Source organism: Columba livia, unplaced genomic scaffold (assembly GCF_036013475.1).
Source record: "Columba livia isolate bColLiv1 breed racing homer unplaced genomic scaffold, bColLiv1.pat.W.v2 Scaffold_105, whole genome shotgun sequence".
NCBI classification, from domain to species: domain Eukaryota; kingdom Metazoa; phylum Chordata; class Aves; order Columbiformes; family Columbidae; genus Columba; species Columba livia.
This window is the reverse complement of record NW_027043010.1, coordinates 1,060,531-1,070,535: the sequence shown is the minus strand read 5'-3', so window position 1 is coordinate 1,070,535 and position 10,005 is coordinate 1,060,531.

The window sequence follows — 10,005 nt, the reverse complement described above, 5'->3', positions numbered from 1 at the left end:
TTAAAATTTCCCAATTTACTGATAACGATAATAAAGCTTCTGTTGATTCAAGAGATTACAGCAACAATTACAAAACATTGACATACATGAATCAAAACAAAGATGATCACAAAGACAATTACAATGACAATGACAATCATCAAAATCTTCTTCACTAACGTTCCGAGATCAGGAAACCAGGAAGTCATCCATTGCCACACGTCTGCTACACCCCAGTTAGCATCATCTCGTTGAATTTGCTGCATAACATGACTAACCTTCCAGATTTTATCCACTTCAGTTATCAATTGCTTACTCTGATCGATATACATACAGCAACTGGAGTTTAGCATGGTACAGACACCTCCTTGCGAAGCTATCAGGATGTCTAAAGCCATTCGATTCTGTAAAACAATCTGAGATAGGTTGCGCAATTCTTGAATTTCTGGTGTCACTCCTTGATACCAATGCATATAATTTCTGATCCGAGTAAAACTGTTTTGCAGATAGAGCAAGTACTGCGTTACTGCCTCGTCCCCTTCCAGGAGGGCAGTTTTGGCAGACATAAAGGTAAACAGAACTGCCAAAACTCGCCCGAACAAAACTTCAGCAGGGCTGAGTTTAGTAGTAGCATGAGGAGTTGTACAAAGATCCCATAAAACAAGCGGTAATGCTTCAGGCCATTTGAGACCTATGTCTGCAGTGACTTTTGCCAAACGATCTTTAATAGTGCGATTCATCCGCTCTACCTGACCAGAAGATTGTGGATGGTAGGGCGTGTGAAAGGCAACCTGTATATCAAGAGCAACATAAACTTGCATTAGAACAGCAGCAGTAAAGTGCGGTCCCCTATCAGAATCAATAATTTCAGGGATACCGTACCTCGGAATGATATCACGAAGCAGGGTCTTAACCACAATTTTCGAATCGTTCTTGCGAGTAGGAAAGGCTTCCACCCAGTGCGAAAGTTGATCAACAATAACAAGAATGTACTTATATCCCATAGGAGGGGGGAGTTCTGCGAAATCAATTTGCAGTTTCTGGAAAGGAAAGTAAGCAGGCGGCCGCTTGCCAGGGACTGTTGTGACCTTTGTGACCCCATATTTCTTGCAAAGAGTACAAGAGTCAGTCAGGCGTTTTGCAGCACTGTAAACTCCAGGCGCTGCCCACAACTGTTGGATTTTAGAAGCTACAGCTTCAGGCCCCCCATGAGTACGATCGTGAATCCAGTGAGTTAGAGGAAGGACATACCTCATAGGCAATAAGGGTTTATCACCTAGTTTCCAAATGCCGTCCTGTTGCGTTGTTTCCCAGCGTTTCCATTTGTTGAGCTCTTCTTCATCCAGTTCATCATAAAGAGCAGGACCAACGGGAAAAGGAAGAAGGGTAGCAACCACAGTCGTAGCAGGAGATGCATCGTGGACTGCCGCCGCTCTCGCCGCGGAGTCGGCCAAGGCGTTGCCATGAGCGAAAGAATCAAGGCGTTTAGTATGAGTAGGAATATAAATAACAGCAATTTCTCATGGTTCCTGGATAGCGAGCAGCAAATCATGAATTAATTGTCCATGAGCAATAGTACGACCGGCGGAGGTCAAAAAAACGCGTTCTTTCCAAAGTGTGCCAACAGAATGACAAATGCCAAAAGCGTACTTAGAGTCTGTATAGATATTAACTCGGAGACCTTTAGCAAACGTTGCAGCACGAGTCAAGGCAATTAGTTCTGCGGCTTGTCCTCCAAGTGCTGGAGAGAGAGGTTCAGCAAAAAGTACGCGATTTTCAGTGGCAACAGCAAAACCAGTAAAACGCTTACCATGCAGATAGTAACTTGATCCGTCTGTGAACAAGTTAAGGTCAGGGTGGGCGAGAGGAACATCTTGCAAATCTTCTCTGGTTTTAGAATAAGTGGTGACGAATTGCACACAGTCGTGTGGGTCATTGGAAAGGTGCACCTCAGGTAGAAGGGTAGATGGGTTTAAGGGTTTTGACCGTTTTAAAGAGATATTATCAGTCAGTAACAGGATGGCTTCGTATCGATGTGTGCGCTGCGGTGAGAGAGACTTGGTAGCATATCGGGTTAGTAAAAGTTCAACTTCATGAGGCACGGCAACAATCAATTTGTGACCCAGAACAAGTGGGCGAACTTTTTCCACTAATTCCGCAGCTGCTGCTACTGATCTAAGGCAATGTGGCGACCCTTTGATAACTGGGTCAAGAGCAACTGAATAATAACCCACAGGTCTTTCATAGGGTCCATGAGGTTGTACTAGGACCCCCTTTGCAATGCCACCCTTCTCGGTAGCATACAAAGTGAAAGGTTTAGAGCAATTTGGCAGGCCTAAAGCTGGGGCTGTGACTAAGGCTTGCTTCAAAGATGCAAAGGCATCGGACAATTCTGGCGTCCAGACAATTGGCTCTGGAGCTTTGTCCTTTGTAGTTTCAATAAGTGGTCTAGCTAGTTCGCTAAACCCTAAAATCCATGGCTGACAGAACCCAGCTTGGCCAAGGAAAGCTCTCATTTGTTTTTTAGTAACAGGTGGTGTAATTTGAAGAATAGCGTTGATTCTGTCTGGATCAATCTTTCGAACTCCTCCTGCTAAAACAAAGCCCAAATATTTTACCTCTGGTTCACAGAATTGTAACTTAGCTAATGAGGCACGATGACCCTTATGATATAGTCGAATGCAAAGGTGCTCTGTATCAATTGCACAGGCCTCCCGAGTTCAGCTAGCAACAAGTAAATCATCAACATATTGAATCAGTGCAGATTTGTTTGGCAATTCAATATCTTGGAGATCATATTTGAGAATTTGCGAAAACAAGGTAGGGGAAGCAGTAAAGCCTTGAGGGAGCCGAGTCCAAGTCAATTGGCGACCTTCCCAAGTGAAGGCAAACAAAGGTTGGCTTTCTTCTGCTACAGGTATGCTAAAGAAAGCTCCTGTCAGATCTAAAACAGTGTACCAGTGCACCCAAGATGGAATTTAGGTTAAAATTAAACTTGGATCTGGTACAACTGGGTGTGGAGCTTCAACATAATCGTTGATAGCCCATAAATCTTGTACAAAACGGTACTCGGGATCTCCATCCTCATCTAGTCGATTTTTACTAACTGGAAGAATTGGGGTATTAAATGGACTCATAATAGGTTTTAGAATCCCTTCATTGAGAAAGGTTTGAATTTGTTTTCGCAAACTTGGTAATGCAACAGCTGGTATTGGATATTGCTTAATAGCAGGAGGGGGACCACCTTTAGTTTTAATGACAACCGGCAGCGCAGACTTCAAAAGACCAATATCTTTAGTTGTACGACTCCAAAGTCCAGAGGGACATTCCGCAATTCCCACGGAATGGCCACTTCTTTCTTCGGAGTATGATCTAGAGTGAAAACACTTCCAATAAAAATCAATTTAGCTTTACCTTTACCATAGGTCAATTGAGTACCAAACTCTTGTAAGAGATCTCGTCCCAGCAAAGAAGTCGGTGCCCCTGGTGCAACAATAAAGCGAGCCCATGTAACTTTATCGCCTACAGTAACAGGGAGTGGTTTAGAGAGAGCATGGTTAAGCACAGAGCCTGTAACACCCTTGATAGCAATCATTTCCTGCGATGTCTGTGGCACATCAAAGTTGAGAAGCGAGAGTGTAGCCCCAGTATCTACTAAGAAAGAGACTGATTTTCCATTAACATCAGCTAAGACATGGCCTGTAGAGGAAATTTCTAAGGTCATTATGCTTACTGAGAGTAGCTACGATGATATGGAGGCGGCGGAGCAGAAGGGGCGTCAGTAATACCACCAAGTTGACTACCAGCAGTGGCAGCAGGTGCAGGTAGAGTAGCTCCTGGTTGATATTGGGGTCGCAACGGGCATTCACGTTGCATGTGTCCTAAATTACCACACCAAAAACAGGTTAATTGCATTGCGTCATTCGTAGGGTTGGTAACAGCAGGGTTTGTAACAGGGAAAGAACCCCCCATGGGTGGAAAGGAACTTCCCATCCCGATTCCTCTGCCGAGGAGTCCCCGGCCCCGAGGGAAGCGAGCTCGGAATACCCCTCGGACTCCTCGGGGACACCCACGTCCCCGAGTTGCGGAAACCCCCTGAGCTATGGCTACAGCTAGTAAGTTCATATCTTCCTGTTTTTCTCTCCGATACCGTCTACGTTCGACCTCATGTTCTTTCTCCTGCCGAAGGCGCTCAGCCTCCCTTTCTAATTGTAGCTTACGTTGTTGCTCTTCTGTACGGCCGTTATACACAAAATTAGCAACAGAGAGAACTTTTTGTAAATTCTCTGCTTGCCAGCCAGGCATATGTTTTTGAAAATGTTTTCGAATATCAGGGGCTGACTGATTGACAAAAATGCTAATAGCCAATGGTTCCTGAAAATTATCTTCGGTCATTCCTCCATACTGTATTAAAGCTTTTCTTAAGCGGTGCCAAAAGTCTCCCGGGTGTTCATCAGGAGCCTGTTGGCACTCTGTAACTTTTGACCAATTAGTCACTTTTTCATCACACTTTCGAATTGCTTCAATCAGATTATCAATTGCGACTAAATAGGCAGCTTTTTGGTCCTCTTCATGTAAATTCCAATTTGGATCTTGGTCTGGCCAGGGATTATGTCCCTGTGTCTGTTCAGCCAATTCTTTATCTTTAGCCAGGATTTTTTGTTTTTCCTCATGTGTAAATAATTCGGACAAAAGTGTTTGCATATCATTCCAGCTGGGTGAGTAATCTCGGGCAATAGTTCGAATTATTTTAGAGCATCGCTCCGCGTCATCACGGAGTCGCGGCATTTTATCATGCCAGAGTAAAAGATCACCTGGTTTCCAGGGGTAATGTGTAGTTACCATGAGAAGCAGTGGCTGGTTGCCAGCATTACTACGACCAGCTCTAGGATTAGCCACATAGGATAAAGTCATAGGGAAAATACCTGCAGGTGAATCAGTTTTGGGCTTAGAATTGTCACTTATTTCATCATCCAGATAAGCAAGTAGTTGGTGTTTATTCATGCTCTTCTGGAGTTGTTTTCGTTTTCGTATATCAGCATAGTCAAACCACAAATACAAATAGTCCATTTGTTGGGGCTGGCGGTCCTCCAGGATTTTCCGGAGAGACTGCAATTTAGTTTCTTCAAATGAGCCATAAATCGGCCACCGATCGTCAAGGGAAGCCCCAGCCACTCTGCTTATAAAAGGACAATCATCTTGGCAGAGGGCAATTAATCTTTTTATGTGCAACCCTGCGGTTCCTGACAATCTTCCCCAATTTGAAATCATTTCAGCCAAAGGCGTATTTTTAGGAACTGAGGGACCAGCCCCCATCCTTGTAAATATATTTAGAGACTTGAACTCTAATAAAAATATAAAGAAAAGAAACAAATCGGGAGAACAGGAGAGACTCGAACTCACCTGTCCCTGGCCAGGTACCGTTGTTTCAGTTTGTGCTGCAGAGTCCCATCTGTGGGGTGCCAACTGAAAAAAAGTCATAGGTAGGCGCTGGGTAGAGACTCGAACTCTTGTGGGTTACTCTGAGCAGTATTTATTGTAGAAGATTCACAGGAACAGCAGCGTTGGGTCACCTCCTCAGAGAGTGACCATCATACAGCAGTATAACTCGTAATTATATAGGGTTCTAACAGGTATTATGCAACTAAGCAAAATTTATCAATGTCTATCACTGTCGATATCTATCACTGTCGATATCCTCAGGTTCCTTCCGTTCCAGTGGTCTGCAGGTTCCACTTCTTCTTTCCTGGCAAGTACAGAACGACAGGTCATCAGGTCGCAGGGCTAGCTTCTTTTGAAGTTCCACCTGTCTCATTTGTTATCCTTAGTTCACCAGTCTAGCATAGAAATCAGCAACCCTAAGAATAGCATTTATCAATGTCTTAAATAAAGGTACAAAGCAAGCATAAGGTAACCACGCTCGTGGTTCAGGGTAAGGACTGTACAGGGGACAAGCTGAGACTTTCAGCCTTAGCACCACAGCTTATAACACTGATATAGGCCTAAAATCCTAATTTCCTATTTTCCTACAACAGAGAGCAGACTGTGGAAGTACAGTATAAAAACCCTCCTTATGGAGAGATCTTCGTATTTTTGGCTTAGTCTAAGTGTCTCAAGTAGCTGGGGTTTTTGCTGGGGCCTAATCCATACGCTCTTATGGCTTTCCTCCTAGTCTGAAGATGAATGTGCTAGAAACTATAAAGCAAAAAAAATGTCCTGCACCCTAGCCTTGCCTTGCCTTTCCTTGCTTTGCCTTATTTCCTTCTCATCCTGTTCTCTGTCCCAGCCCCTCTCACTAACCCCTAGTCTGGCTGCATGTCTCTTCTTTCCTTTTGCCCACTCTCCTGCTTCCTGCCTCTTTTCTTGCAATTCCTCCATCTCACTCCTGCAGCCCAACACAACTTTTTATTCTTCCTTCCCTTTCTCCTGCTCCCTTCGCTTTCTCCCTCTGTCCCATATCTTTCTTCCCGACTTGTCTCTTGGAGACTTTGGGCCAAATTAGCCCCATGTCTGGGCATGGTTTGACAAGTTTTCAGAGGCCTGGCTGGTGACAGCAGTACCAGCAGGCAGTGAGAGGCCCGGGGCTGACAGGCTCCCCATCCCCTAGGGGGCGCCTGGCTGCCACACCCAGCTGACATAGAACCTTTGTCACAATGCCCGCTACCATGGCTATGATGCGGTAACTCTGCAGGTGACAGGGACACTGCAGGACTTGTCAGCTCAGCAATTTCTCAGTTCCCCAAAGAAGTGGAATTCTGCAAATTGTTGCCTTTGCTCTTGAAAGGATGTCATCAGGTGGGTGTTTTAGTGTAACACACTGAAAACAAGGCAGAAACTGTGAAATATTCCCATGATATGAATGGTACCTGCCCCAAAGCACCATGACTCACCCTAAGAAGATCTGCAGCTTATTTTTTTGTACTGCCAGCAGATTGTGGAAGTACAGTATAAAAACAATCCTTATGGTGAGAGATCTTCGTATTTTAGGCTTAGTCTAAGTGTCTCAAGTAGCTGGGGTTTTTGCTCGGGCCTAATCCATACGCTCTTATGGCTTTCCTCCTAGTCTGAAGACGAATGTGCTAGAAACTATAAAGCAAAAAAATGTCCCGCAGCCTAGCCTTGCCTTGCCTGTCCTTGCCTGTCCTTGCCTTGCCTTATTTCCTTCTCATCCTGTTCTCTGTCCCATCCTCTCTCACTAACCCCTCGTCTGGCTGCATGTCTCTTCTTTCCTTTTCTCTCACTCTCCTGCTTCCTTCCTCTTTTCTTGCAATTCCTCCATCTCACTCCTGCAGCCCAACACTACATTTTATTCTACCTTCCCTTTCTCCTGCTCCCTTCGCTTTCTCCCTCTGTTCCATATCTTTCTTCCCGACTTGGCTCTTGGTGACTTTAGGCCAAATTGGCCCCACGTCTGGGCATGGTTTGACAAGTTTTCAGAGGCCTGGCTGGTGACAGCAGTACCAGCAGGCAGTGAGAGGCCCGGGGCTGACAGGCTCCCCATCCCCTAGGGGGCGCCTGGCTGCCACACCCAGCTGACATAGAACCTTTGTCACAATGCCCGGTACCGTGGCGAGGATGCGGTGGCTCTGCAGGTGACAGGGACACTGCAGGACTTGGTGTCAGCTCAGCAATTTCACACTTCCCCAAAGAAGCGGAATTCTGCAAGTTGCTGCCTTTGCTCTTGAAAGGATGTCATCAGGTGGGTGTTTTGTTGTAATACACAGAAAACGGGGCAGAAACTGTGAAATATTCCCATGATATGCATGGTCCCTTCCCCAAAGCACTATGACTCAGCCTAAGGAGATCTGCAGCTTATTTTTTTGTACTGCCAGCAGATTGTGGAAGTACAGTATAAAAGCCATCCTTATGGAGAGATCTTCGTATTTTAGGCTTAGTCTAAGTGTCTCAAGTAGCTGGGAAACACGGGGTGGAGGGAAGGCAGGGCTGGAGTAGTTTCTCTAACCAAGGCTTAGAGAAGTTTAAATAATCTTCGCATCCCTCCTTTTTTGAATTATGTTGCATGTTTGTACCTGTAGACAAGAACCTTGAGTATCACACTTTCCGTGTTGCTCAGTATATTATAATTTCACAGTGTCAGTTCAAGTGAATTTATTTTTCTTACAATTCCTCCATCTCACTCCTGCAGCCCAACACAACTTTTTATTCTTCCTTCCCTTTCTCCTTCTCCCTTCGCTTTCTCCCTCTGTCCCATATCTTTCTTCCCAACTTGTCTGTTGGAGACTTTGGGCCAAATTGGCCCCACGTCTGGGCATGGTTTGACAAGTTTTCAGAGGCCTGGCTGGTGACAGCAGGGCCAGCAGGCAGTGACAGGCCTGGGGATGACAGGGTAACCATCCCCTAGGGGGCGCCTGGCTGCCACACCCAGCTGACATAGAACCTTTGTCGCAATGCCCGCTACTGTGGCGAGGATGCGGTGACTCTGCAGGTGACAGGGACACTGCAGGACTTGGTGTCAGCTCAGCAATTTCTCATTTCCCCAAAGAAGAGGAATTCTGCAAATTGCTGCCTTTGCTCTTGAAAGGATGTCATCAGGTGGGTGTTTTGGTGTAATACACAGAAAACAGGGCAGAAACTGTGAAATATTACCATGATATGCATGGTCCCTGCCCCAGAGCACCATGACTCAGCCTAAGGAGATCTGCAGCTTATTTTTTTGTGCTGCCAGCAGATTGTGGAAGTACAGTATAAAAACCATCCTTATGGAGAGATCTTCTTATTTTTGTCTTAATCTAAGTGTCTCAAGTAGCTGGGGTTTTTGCTTGGGCCTAATCCATACGCTCTTCTGGTTTCCTCCTAGTCTGAAGTCGAATGTGCTAGAAACTATAAAGCAAAAAAATGTCCCGCAGCCTAGCCTTGCCTTGCCTGTCCTTGCCTGTCCTTGCCTTGCCTTATTTCCTTCTCATCCTGTTCTCTGTCCCAGCCCCTCTCACTAACCCCTCGTCTGGCTGCATGTCTCTTCTTTCCTTTTCTCTCACTCTCCTGCTTCCTGCCTCTTTTCTTGCAATTCCTCCATCTCACTCCTGCAGCCCAACACTACTTTTTATTCTTCCTTACCTTTCTCCTGCTCCCTTCGCTTTCTCCCTCTGTAACATATCTTTCTTCCCGACTTGTCTCTTGGAGACTTTTGGCCAAATTAGCCCCATGTCTGGGCATGGTTTGACAAGTTTTCAGAGGCCTGGCTGGTGACAGCAGGACCAGCAGGCAGTGAGAGGCCTGGGGATGACAGGCTCCCCATCCCCTAGGGGGCGCCTGGCTGCCACACCCAGCTGACATAGAACCTTTGTCACAATGCCCGCTACCATGGCTATGATGCGGTAACTCTGCAGGTGGCTGGGACACTGCAGGACTTGTCAGCTCAGCAATTTCTCACTTCCCCAAAGAAGAGGGATTCTGCAAATTGCTGCCTTTGCTCTTGAAAGGATGTCATCAGGTGGGTGTTTTGGTGTAATACACAGAAAACGGGGCAGATACTGTGAAATATTCACATGATATGCACGGTCCCTGCCCCAAAGCACCATGACTCAGCCTAAGGAGATCTGCAGCTTATTTTTTTGTACTGCCAGCAGATTGTGGAAGTACAGTATAAAAGCCATCCTTATGGAGAGATCTTCGTATTTTAGGCTTAGTCTAAGTGTCTCAAGTAGCTGGGAAACACGGCGTGGAGGGAAGTCAGGACTGGAGTAGTTTCTCTAAACAAGGCTTAGAGAAGTTTAAATAATCTCCACATCCCTCCTTTTTTGAATTATGTTGCATGTTTGTACCTGTAGACAAGAACCTTGTGTATCACACTTTCCATGCTGCTCAGTGCATTATAATTTCACTGTGTCAGTTCAAGTGAATTTATTTTTCTTACAATTCCTCCATCTCAATCCTGCAGACCAACACTACTTTTTATTCTTCCTTCCCTTTCTCCTGTTCCCTTCGCTTTCTCCCTCTCTCCCATATCTTTCTTCCCGACTTGTCTGTTGGAGACTTTGGGCCAAATTGGCCCCACGTCTGGGCATG